Below are 13,382 nucleotides of genomic sequence, written 5' to 3'. Positions count from 1 at the left end.
TTGAATCATTTCTCATTCTAATTTTCTTCATTACTTATATTTTGTCAAATAAAATGATGAGTTTTTAATTTCTTCCAGATATTTTGATATGTCATATCTATTTAACTACTCTTGAAAAGTAGGCCCACAAACTTTAGAATTTTTTTTTTCAAACATTTCCAAGTGTTTCATACAAACAAAAGAAAAATAAAAAAATAAATCTTAAAAAAAACATAAATGAGTTTAATTATCACATAAAATTACTTGAATGTTGTAAAAAATGTGAGAAGATCCTAGTATATATCCAACCAGTTTGAGTTTACAAAGAAGAAACAAAAGTACATGATTGAGAAGGAACAAAATGATGAGGACCCAAAATTCAAACACATCATAACAGCATAAAGGGGATGTGATTTAGCAGTTTTTTTTTTGTCACCAACACTGCCTCTGCTCAGTTACTCATCTGATTATCATAGTTTTAAAGGATGAAGTAAATTAACATCCTTTATTTTTTTTTTTATTATTTATATGTTGATTTTAGTTAACTTCATTTTTTGCAATTTTAATTGTGGTATTTTATTTTATGTATTTCACATTGCAGCTTATTTGACTTTGTTGTTGTTGGTTCTGTCAGGCACACAATGCACTTTTGGTGCAGGTGGAAGCAATTGTTTTATTTGTATGGGGTGTTGCTTATATATGTGGCTCATTGGGACTTGAGAATGTAAGTCTATTACTGGTTTTGAATAGATGTCTGGTTTCCCATCTCTTTGACTATTTTTGTTCTTGTCAAGATTGTGTGTGGGTTTTTTTTTTTTTTTTTTTTGAATTCAGAAGTTACAATATTCTTGAACTTGTCTTTGATAACTACATATCTTAAGCTACTGGCTTTCAAAAATTTCACATGTGAACTACTCATCTATATAGAGCGACTGCTTGTATTGCCATAACAATCATTTATGCAATAAGTACATAGTTGAGATTGGTCATTGAACAGGTATGCATGCTTGTCTATTCAAACCATATTAGTGTGAAAATTACAAGAACTACCTCCTACTATAGTAAACATTCCGCCACAAATTATCCTGATATTACTACATCAATAACACACCAAACCAAACAACAAAAATAACTGCCATCAAACCTCGGGCAGTACCATTGCAACTTTGTTTGATCACCTTTAGAAGTTGGAAGAGAGTTCAAAATGGCAGGAGCCATGGCAAATATACTTACATGCCATCCCTCTTTATTCTGTAATCAAGATACTTCTTCAATATTTTGTCAACAATTGGAACTCGAGGCAGTTTAACAAGTTGCAAGAAGAAATCAATGTATAAATCAATCAAATACAAAAAGTTTCTCCTAAGTAAGAGGTTATCTTAAAGATTCCTATAAATGGAAAAGGGATATGCCAATCAAAATATAAATAAATAAATGGCATAAGAACTAAGTATACATCATGAAGATAAATAAATGGCATAAGAGTTAAGTACACACACGTAGTTGGGATTTCTTATCTCTTATACAAAATGAAGAAGATAAAATTAGAACCATCACAAGCTACAAATGATCTGAAATCCAAACTTAACAAAGATTAACCTAGATATACTTACACCACCAGTCCACCATCTGCTCCAGTATAGAGTCATACTGTCTCTAAAGTTATAATGGTTAAAAAAAAAAACAAACCATTCACTACCTTAAACTCTTAATCCCACTGTCCCTAAGATTTTGATGTTTGCCCATATCGGGCATTTGATGCTTTCTTTGATTGCTAAACCATTGGGAACACACGACAATTTGGTAGCGGAAGTATAACAAAGATTAACCTAGATATACTTACACCACCAATCCACCATCTGCTCCTGTATAGAGCCATATTGTCTCTAAAGTTATAGTGGTTAAAAAAAAAACAAACCATTCACTACCTTAAACTCTTAATCCCACTGTCCCTAAGATTTTGATGTTTGCCCATATTGGGCATTTGATGCTTTCTTTGATTGCTAAACCATTGGGAACACACGACAATTTGGTAGCGGAAGTATAACCAGAAATAAATGTGGTCACACAATCTTTGCTATTCTATCCTGACTGACTGTTATGGTTAAAGCTTTTAAGAAATATGTATTCACTCATCTATTATTGCTCAGGGAATCAAAGCTTGGGGTTTGAATTAGAAGCAAATATTCTAACCAAAATGGTTGATTTCACCTTGAAATGTTACTTGACCTCTTCTTTGACCCCTTAGGCTTTTATATTTTAGTCTGTTTATTTTTTTATCATTTTCCTTTTTAGTTTGGAGGTTGTACTTTTTTTCATCCTTCAACAAATTTGGCTTGTTATAGAAAAAATTCATGGTATGGGAAAAGAATCATATCTTCTAGAAAGCTTAATGGGCTTGTTTTTTAAGGTGTTACTAGCAGAAAGGAGAATTAGAGATTGATATTGCAAAATAGAATTGATTATATGGATTATTTTTATCTATGAATGTTTACGATTTTTTTTTTTTATCATTCTTTATTCATCTTGTTGGGACCCCCTAACTAAAATGTGGAGACCAAAATTCAAATAAGTTGTTAGCTCATGCTTTAAAAATTGCCTTAATAGATTTGAATTTGACATGATGCTCATTTGTCACCATTTTTAGTGTTGTTTTGGGGGTGGTAATTGATCAATTAAGATTTAGTAGATTTATAATTATGCCTTCAGTCATTATTCAAGTAAAGATGATCTTCCTATTTATTAAATCATGTCTTCTCCATAATTTTAAAATAAATATGCTCAACTTTATCTATTAAAGAGTCATTGTCATCCTTCTTTCATATTGACATGGTGAACCACTTCCATTGTGTCTGATCTTATTTATATCTGAAAATAATTTTTGTTGTTGATTGCAATCATCTGGGTGTTTTGCTTTGTATTGGTCTTCTTATCTATTAATTCTGGAAAACATGTGCAACTGCAAGAGGTAAGAAGTGGAAGAATGACTCTGTTGCTAAGGTAAATTCTTGGATTGTCATTGCCTGGAGCAAATATAGAACGATTGAGTTTTTGTATTTGTATATATGGGTGTGTACTGTTGGTGATCATTATCCTAGTTCTAGTGGCAAAAAGTTTGTAGGATTTTATGGTATGTTATAGCATGTAAAATTGCATTATACAATATTTTGATGTCTTGAACTTTATGCCTTTATTTTCTTCCTTCTTGTTGATAGGTGATTGCTTATCTTAGCATGTGTAGGAGGTTTTCTATTAATGGATTTAATTTGGTCCACCTATGGACACTTTTAGCCTAGCCCCAGATTTAAAAGATATGCAATTGGCTAAAGTCCTAAGACGTATTAGCATTTGTTAGCTTGTAACTAGAAGATCTTCCAAGATGAGAGAGATCATCTTTTAAAGAAAATGCAAAAAGATGTAGTTCTCTTAAGATGCAAAGTAACATTTCCTACATGGATGATACTTTTGGTGGATGTTTTACCATATGGGATTTTTAATTCTATTCGGTTCCATTGTCCTAATTCATGATATTTTTTTTCCACCTAGTATAGTATCCTTAGCAGGCTTGAGACAGTTTGCCTTTTCAATTCATTTAGAGAAAAATGATCTTACAAGAAATATCTCTTTGTTGTTTCCATTGACTTTATTTCACATTGTAGCCTAACTTTCTGTTCAATCCCTCAGCATGGAACGAAGTACATTTCTGCTAACTTGTCATGTATAAGACTTGAAAGTGCTTCTTAGTTGATGAGTTTCTCTTTATTAGAATTTATTTGGCCAAGTTTTCCATAAGCAGTTTGAGGTTTCCTGAACTAAGTTTGTGTTTTCTTTATTGTTTGGAGAAAAGAGCCATACCAGTGGAGAAGCTCGTGAACATCCAAATTTCTCCAATACTGAAGAAGCAACTAGTTGATGATTTTGAATTCATTACTCATCTGGGCAAGGTAGTTATATTCTAAATTCAACACAAGGCCTCAATTTTTCAACCTATCAGATGATGCATGATAATATATATATATATATATATATATATATATATATTGGAATCGAGTTTCTATATGATAATTTATATTTCACATTCTTTTTTGTTCCCTTGGCATAATGGTTTTCTTGTGATAGTTTAGCTCTTTGTTTCCTTATAGTTCAAGGGAAAGATATCCACAATCAACACATATTTATGGATCATTGGTTCCACCCATTGTGTATAGGCTTTAGTTCATTAAAATTTATGGTCATTTTCTTATGATAGTTTAGCTCTTTGTTATGGAGGCTACCATATGTAATAATTTAGATTTCATTGAATTTTCTGTTGTACATATTTCTTCAAGAATGACATCATACCCTTATTCCCACAACACAATCAATCTCCAACCACCTTTCTACCACCACCATTGTCACCACTAAGGCTGCCATACGCTTTCCCAACTTCTAAACTAAGGGAATGTGATTCCTTTTCCTATACCCACTTATTAATTACTAAGTTAAGTATGAAAAAAATTCAATAAACCATTCATTAAGAAAACCATCAATATTTGATTTTAGTAGATAGTTGAACCACATGTGTTTCATTTTCCTTGGTGAGAAACAAGTTTTTCCTTTATGAGAAACAAAAGGAGTATGATAGACAGGAAAGTTATTTACACGAAATGATAGAGGTCCTTCTATCATAAATACAAACCAAACAATGTTGGAGAAAATTAGGAGTCCAAAATTTCTCAATACAAAGAAACTAAAAATGTAAAAGAAATAGGGGCAGAGTGGATGTGGAGAGAGATGATCTTCCTTCCTTGGTCTCATTTTGATTTGACATGGCATTTTCTAGGAAAAAGATTTCTCTTTCTTCATTCTATTTGTCATAATTTTTTTTCCTTATACTCTATTGATTTTTAGTTTAATACTCTTTTTTTCCTTATGGAATGTTATTAGTAAACTAAATTTGGTAATATAGGAAAATTGTAAGAAGAAATTAAGACATTTGCAAATGGTTAATATTAGATGTCTTATATTACTAGATATGATGATTTATGATCGAAACTAATTATAAACCATACCTATTGGTATTTTTATATATTTATTTATGAGAAATGAGTTTCATATGTTAGACATAGATAAGAAAATATTATATTACATTCCATATTGTAGAATTTATACCATTGAAAGCCTAACTTGTTTCCTCTAACTTAATAATAAACTAAAAAGTCTATTAATATTTTATAAACAAGTATCAAATTAAACAATTTTTCATCTTCATTGAAGCATAACATCTCATTAAATACCAAGTTATTCTCATTTGCACTTCTTTCATGGACCATTTATAGATTTAAATTTAACTTTCATTGCATGTATATTAACTAAACATAATTTGTTTCTTCTATTGTTTTTTTTTTAAATGTATACAGGTAAAAGATATCAAGTTCAAGAATGGATATGCAACCAATAGGAATACTTTTGGTTAAAAATACTTTTGGCTTCTTCTTCTTCTTCTTGTAATATTATTTTTTATAAGGAATTTAGAGACCTTGTTTTTTGGTACATGTGTACTTGATTTATGTTGAAGTTGCAAAATATGCTTGTTGTAAATATTTTGATACATTAACAAATTTACGTATTAATTAACTATGTAGACATTAGTTCTTTATCATGATATTATTCCCAAATTTATTCAATTTCTTTTGGAAGATATAGTTATTAATATTGAAGTTATTGTTTTGTACTTTATAAAAAATCATGCAGCCAAAATTATATATAACAGGACATACAAAATATATCATTTCAATGGGGGGATTTTCAGTATTATTGTCCACATAAGATGACACTTTTTTGAGTTTCAAAATAGACAAATGATATTTTGGACATTCCTTGGCGCTAGTGTAAGTGTTAACATTGAAAATTTGGTGGAAATAATGGCACTTAAAGAATGTCATGCTTTTGGAAAGATGACACTTGAATAAGCGTCAATGTAAGTGTTTTTATAGATGACGCTTTCTAGAAGCGACAAGGTTGCCTATATCCATTCCTTGACAGGGGCGACAAGGGCGCTTTCAAGAAGCATCATCTTATACATTTATTGACGCCTAAAAAACATCATTATTGCCCTTTTATCTTATAGTGTTACAAGCTAAAGAGAATATCATAAGTCGTTGCATGATACATGTGTTGTTGTTGCAACAAATTGTCCAAAGACCTAAGTATAAGACACTTGACATTCTCATCCCGCCTTATGCCATTTATTATATGCCTCTCCATCTTCTTATGATGGCTACTTATTAGGATTATTTAGAGTTGATGAAAAATAAGGTTTCAGAGTTACCTTCTGAAATGCCCAAGATCCAGATTGGTTGTTTCACTGAGTAATTTTCTTGCCTCAATTCATGAATGGAACTACAAATATGAGAATCATTCTTGTCTCACAATACAAGAGCCTTGACATTCGTTTTCATGAAGAAAACTGGAATAACTTTAAGAGAAAGGATTTTTTTTGTTTCTTCAGAAGAAAAATTATTCTTTCTTATGTTTTCTAGGGAAAGAAGAAAACGTGTTTCTTCACCTTTGTTTTCAGGAAGATAGAGAAAGAAAACGTATTCTTTCTCTCTTTAATTTTCCACAGAGAGGGAGAATTCTTAACGAGAGAGTTTTCACAAAGAGAGAGAAGAGAAAAAAAAACTTTTTTTTTAATATTTTAATAGTGGCAATTTTGGGGTAGTTTTAAAACTCCTAGAAACTGCTCTCACATTTTCTCATTTATTGGATTGGGTTGGGTTAGCCAACTTGAGCACCCAAACCCAACTCTAACATTTCCCACTTGCACAAGATGGGCTGAACTAGCCCCATCACTCATCCAAATCCATTATATTCCATTTTTTAAGGTCATTCATATAGGCAAATGGGTCATGTGACCATAAGAGCACACCTACAATTTGGGAGCTATAAACTTATGCACATGTTAAGGATACATAGTAGCTTAACCCTAAAAAATTATGAGTGAATAATAATAATCATGTCTTGCTATACCTTAGACTTATTTAATTACGTTTTAATGTATACACTTAATCCTTCGAAGTTGTATACTATCCAACATTATAAATGTATTTATAATTATATCGGCTACAAAGGTAATATAACTGGTTGACCATGAACACATCTTTATCAATGTAACTAGAAAAAAGGCTTCTTTTTGAGCCCATGTCTTTTAGATCCAAATTAATTGTTTGCCCAATATGTCCCATAAGGATAAATTATTTCATTTCCATCGAAAACATACCAAAGTAGCAACATTAATTTGTCACCTTAAAACATAGTCAAAAGTACAAAGAGTACAATAATGGGCTATTATAATTGTAATAAACCCTAAGGATCTCACACAGTGAGGATGCATGGATTAATCACTCACTTTCCTTATTAGTCACATTCAAACACATGTAGTATGAAATACATGCTATGGTGGTTTCTCTCCACTTAGAGAGTGTATGTCAAACTACCACGATATGAACCTTAACTAAGAGCTTCACACCAGTAGCTCATTTGAGTTTTGCATCTATTGTTCTCTTTAAACCTTTTATGTTAAAACTCAAGTCCGGTTCAAGCAGGCAAATGTAATTATGGGCGATTACATTCGGTCAAGATTTCATTTATTATAGACCTCATCTTGATACTTAATCAAGGCGACACTCAACATCTTTTGTATACTATTCACTCATTCATCATCATTAATATATTGTCTCATCCCAACTCATAAACATATTGATTGGGCCGGTTGCTCATGTGAGAGAGTTAAGCTCAGCCTGTTGACATACATATATATGTAAGTACCAATTACATATTCAATTATATGAATAACAAATACTCATATTATTTTATCATATATAAAGCATCATATATCCAATCAATAATGACCCATGACATATGATCCACATAGATCATAACCTACATAGTATTAATGACTTTAAATGTATAGAAAACATGTTTCTTATAATGGATTTCATGAATGGATCAACAACCATTTCACATGTAGGTAAATATTCAGGATCATTTCCTCCTCACACAATAATATCTCTTTTAAAATTATTCTTGGTATCTAGATGTTTAGTTTTTCTATGATATTTCAGATCAATTACATAAATAGTCACAAATTGACTGTCACTTTAGACTGTCATTGGCTTAAAAATATCTTTGACTATTCCCAAGCTTTGCAAAAAAACTTTTCAATAATACGACTTCTTATATTATAGCTGAACAAACAGTAAATTCAGCTTCCATGGTTGACAAAGCTATACAAGTTTGTTTCTTACTTTTCCATAATTTGACACCATTATTAAGCAAGAATGTGTATCTAGATGTTGATTTGTGCTCATCTATATCATCTACCCAAGCAATATGTGAATAATCCACAAGCGCAATTCTTTGCCTTGATAATAAAAGGAATAGTCCACATGCCTATTAGATGCCGAAGAATTCTCTTTACTATTTTCCAAAGCATCATTCTAGGATTTTCTTGCAACGACTCACCATCCTAACAACATAATAGATATATATAGTCTTGTACACATCGTAGCATACACTAGAATCCCAATAGCACTAGAGTAGGGAACATTAGTTATGTTTTTTTGTTTTCTTTTGGAGTCTTTGGACCCATTTATTTACTTAGGTTTTCACCTCTTGCAAATAGAGTGTCAATGGAATTGCAATCTTGCATATTAAATCATTCAAGGATATTCTTAATATAGTGCTCTTGTGAAAGAACAACTAGTTTATGAGAACCATCTCTATGGATCTTTACTCCAAGAATATAAGATGCTTCTCTCATATCTTTCATCTCAGAAGTAAATGACAAACATCTTTAAATGGTTTAAACAAACTCCAAATCATTTCCAGCTATAAGTATATCATTCATGTATAAAGATAATAACAAATTTATCTTTATTTTGGTTAATATAAACACAATGGTCTTCATCAATCATTGTGAAAACATATGAAGTTATTGCACAATGAAATCTTAAGTATCACTACCTGGATGATTGTTTAAGGCCAGAAATCAATCAATTTAACTTGCACACTTTGTTCTCTTAGCCTTGGATAATGAAATCCACTAGTTGTTCCATATAGATTTCTTCATTCAACTCTCCATTAAGGAAAGTTGTCTTAGCATCTATTTGGTGTAGCTTTAAATCCATATGAGCTACTATAGCTAGAATGAGATGAATTAAGGCAAACCTAACTATTGAAGAGATGGTTTCCTTAGTCTATATACCCTCTTGTTGGGTGTGCCCTTTAGTCACTAATCGAGCTTGATAATTTTCAATGGAACCATTTGCCTTTCATTTTATTTTAAGAACTCATTTGTTCCCAATAGCTATTCAATCGGAAGGCAGATCAACCAAGCCCTAGACTTGATTCTTTTGCATCGACTCCAATTCCTCTTCCATTGTTTTTCTCCATTCATCCTTAGTTAGACAAGTAAGAGTCTCTTGAACCAACTTAGGCTCAACATCATCATATTGAGTGACAATATGAACTTCCCCTTCAATCTCAAATCGTTGTAGAGAAATAATTTATCAAGAACTTTTTCTCCACATTGACTATCTTACTGTACTTGCTACGAGTACTAGTTCATTCTTACTTGATTGAAGCATCAATTGTTGTTCGGGTATGGATCTTATGTCGGGATCCATCATTTCATAAAGATGTAAATCTCTATCAATCTCACCCATACATGGGAAATCATCCTCTAAGAACTTGACATCTCGTGATTCTAATTCAGTTACTATACCATCTTCATGCTCACCTATGAACACATACCCTTTGGAGTGTTCACTGTATCTTATAAAGACACATTTCCTTCCTCTATGACCTAAGTTTCCATATTTATGAGAAGGATTGTGAACATAAGCCACCGACCCCTAAGGTCGCAAATTGCTAGGATCAGGCTTTCGGTTATTCCAAAACTCATATAGAGTAGATGAAACAAACTTTGAGGGTACTTGGTTAAGTACATGAGAAGTAGTCAACAATGCGTCTCCTCAATATGAAATAACAAGATTTGCTTGAGCCACCATTGACATAACCATGTGTAACAACATTCTATTCTTCCTCTTAGCAACAACATTTTGTTGTGGAGTCCTTGGAATAGTCTATTGTGTACCAATACCCTTTTCATCACATAAATCTTTAAATTGTTCTAATTGATATTCTTTACCCAGATCTGTTCTTTATGTTTTATTCCTTTTGTCCAACTGATTCTCAACTAAATTAATGTAGCGACTGAAACAATCTAATGTTTCTGACTTATGAGAAATCAGATAAACATGACCATAACGATTAAAGTCATCTATAAATGTGATGAAGTACAAGGCCCCATACCTTGCTCTAACACTCATAGGATCACCAATGTCAAAAACGAATTAATTGAAATGGTGTTTTAGTTCTAGTTCCTTTTCCGAATGGTTTTCTTGCAGTTTTATCAGCTAGACAATATTCACAAGTTGGCATATCAATCTTTAGTGAATTGACCAAAAAGATTTTCTCTAGCTAGTCTATTTATTCTTTCTTGTCCAATATGCCTAAGTCTAGCATGCCATATGATCACATTATCACATGCATTTCTAGAAGTACTCATCAACAAATAATAACTATCATTAGTATTAGACAACACATAGTTATCAATGTCAAGAACTATAAAACCATTCAAAATAAATCCAAAACCATATTATGTTGTTCCCAAATACAACTTCATTATTGAATTATGAAAATTCAAATTGAAACCTAAACCAAAAAGGACTAACATAGAGACCAAATTCCATCGAATATCCAGAATTTAAATAACATCATGCAGGAATAGGGTCCATTCTTTACGCAACTCCAATTTACACGTTCCAATACTCTTGACCTCAACTTTGGAGTTGTTCCCTACATAGATTCATCTTGTATCGAAACTAATTCACCTAAACTCTACATATGCTCTTTGGCCTCTAGCTATTCGGTTAGTGGGGACTAAGTCTACTTTGACTTAGTACACTCACGAGTAAAGTGACCTTTATTGCCATAGTTATAACATTTCAACTTGTTTTTATCCTTCTTGGCACGCTTAAACTTCTTATGTGTCTTAATCTTTCATTTCTTTGAAGCCTCATTAGATTTCTTATTCTTCTTAAAGAATTTTCTATCACACTTAAAGCCGGAAGTTTGTGAGAATTGGATTCACTTACATGAGTTTGTTCATTAGGCCTAGCAACCATAAGTCACTCGGTTTCCAATTCGAAATGACGAACTGTATTATCAAAAGTCTTGACACTCTCATTTTGTGTCATGTTCATAGCCAAATGTTCCTAGCTCTTTGGTAGAGATTTGATGACTGCCTCAACTTGTTGCTTATCAGTGAAGACATGCCCAGATGTCTTAAGATCTCTTATCATTCTTTTCATCCCCCTGAGATGTTGTTTCATTGTATAGTTTGGTCGCATCTTGTAATTTTCAAATTTCATTACAAGTTCTCTCAGTTTAGTAATTGAAAGTCCACCACACTTTTCCTTTAGAGCTTGCCACGTTTCATGAGAAGTTTCGTAAACCTTATACTCAATCAAGAGATCATCTTGCATATAGTCTAATAATGTAATGTGAGCTAAAAAATTCTTTTTCTTCTAGGCCATTTGAGCCTCTTGATCTTTCTATGTTGAGCAAAGTTTCCTTATTTAGGTTCTTACATGATATGATTCAGTGTATCAAGAGTCTCTTGCTCGACAAGGATATATTGAACTTTGCAATACCAAACCTCGTAGTTATCGCAATTCAGTTTCTCATCCTTGTTTAGTTCTACTATGATGTTTCTAGTTGTAGTTGACATATTCAACTACTTAGAGATATTGCACAATCTTATTAATTGGTACTTTTTTGGATATTAATGATTTTACCTGCTCTAATCATCTTCTAATGTGTAATAACCTTAAATTGCAATAGAAACGAAAGTTCACTATGTTCCCAATCAACTCCTATATACAATTTTAATTATTACAAATTAGAAATAATCTATTCAAGTATTTCTAATTTTGGCCAAGAAATTACTTAAATTTCTTTTTAGCCTAAAACCTCCCACTCCATAAAAAATATAATACAACTAGCATGTATCAATAATATATACAAAAGAATTGAAGACACACATGTACAAAAAAGACATACTCATTTATCAAACAATAAATATTCATGTCATATCTTGCAAATAAGATATATACATTTCATGTATAAAGCATAAAAAAGTAACATTTAGAAAAAGAACTAATCTTTTCTCTTGAAGCTAGAAGGAACAACAATATTAGGAATATTCACAATGTCTTTTATAATGTTATTTTCAATAATCAGTCTTTCTATGAAAACAAAAAACATCTAGCCTAGTTTGTAGAGTACAAGACTCTTACTCTTATGGTCAAGGATCAAGCCTTTTCATAAGCAATCCCTCCTTCATTTTTATTTATTTATTTATAATGAGTAACATACATTTTTTATTTTATTTTTTTATAGTCTAATTATATTTGAACAAATCAACATAATTTGACTTCAACTCAAAAACTTGAAATAGGAATGAGGACCTCAAAGCTCGAACTTGGGTTTGAAGTGAGCATGAGAGGAGTTCTAACCCACAAGAGTAATTACACTTTGATGTCAATAAGTAAACTAAAACATATTTAACTTGTTTAGTATTATTATTACTTTTTTAAAAAAAAAATTCCAGAAAAATATTCCACTTTGTTTGTCTTGGAGAAAGGCTTTTCTGGAACCATAACCAGAAAATTGTGGCTCTTGTCTTTTTCTTTTTCTTTTTTTTGTTTTTAATTGTCCATTTCAATTCGTCTAAGACTCCTACAGTGGATGCACTTTGCACCTATTTTTACAATTCATCCAAAACTCCTACAGCGGGGTGCACTTTACACATATTTTTTCTCCAAGTGGTTTTTTTTTTCTAGAACATTGCTTTTATTATTATTATTAATAATTTGGAACAATATCCAAAATCATATTTATCCATTTTTTTTTGTTTATTTATTTTTTAGTTTTTTTGAAACCACAACCATAAAAAAAAAAAAAAAAGTTTCTTCTTTGTTCATTTGTTTCCAAAAAAAATATTCTTTTTTCTCTAAAACACAAAAAAATAAACAAAAAAAAGGTAGAAAATTCCGAGTTACCTTTTGAAATACCCAAGATCCAAATTGGTTGTTTCACTAACTAATTTTCTCGCCTCAAGTTGTGAATGGAACTACAAATATGATAACCATTCTTTTCTCACAGCACAAGAGCCTTAACCTTTGTTTTTATGGAGAAAATAGGAATGACTTTAAGAGAAATAACTTTTTGTTTCTTTAGAGGAAAAAAATATTCTTTCTTATGTTTTCTAGGGAAAGAAGAAAACGTATTTCTTC

At 31.3% G+C, this 13,382-nt stretch overlaps 1 long non-coding RNA gene across 2 annotated transcripts; it reads left to right on the top strand.

The window, feature by feature from the left end:
- The first annotated feature begins 109 nt into the window (after nucleotides 1–109).
- On the top strand, nucleotides 110–5,659 carry LOC104879322 (uncharacterized). Of its 2 annotated transcripts, XR_009465688.1 has the most exons (3): nucleotides 110–703; nucleotides 3,827–3,923; nucleotides 5,379–5,659. It is a non-coding gene; the product is annotated as an uncharacterized LOC104879322 (long non-coding RNA). The 2 variants fall into 2 exon arrangements; XR_009465687.1 differs by lacking the exon at nucleotides 110–703 and having other exon boundaries at nucleotides 722–3,923.
- Nucleotides 5,660–13,382: the final 7,723 nt, after the last annotated feature.

This window comes from Vitis vinifera, chromosome 5, assembly GCF_030704535.1.
Source record: "Vitis vinifera cultivar Pinot Noir 40024 chromosome 5, ASM3070453v1".
NCBI classification, from domain to species: Eukaryota; Viridiplantae; Streptophyta; class Magnoliopsida; order Vitales; family Vitaceae; genus Vitis; species Vitis vinifera.
The sequence above is the reverse complement of the archived record's forward strand: the minus strand, read 5'-3'. Positions and strand labels throughout refer to the sequence as shown.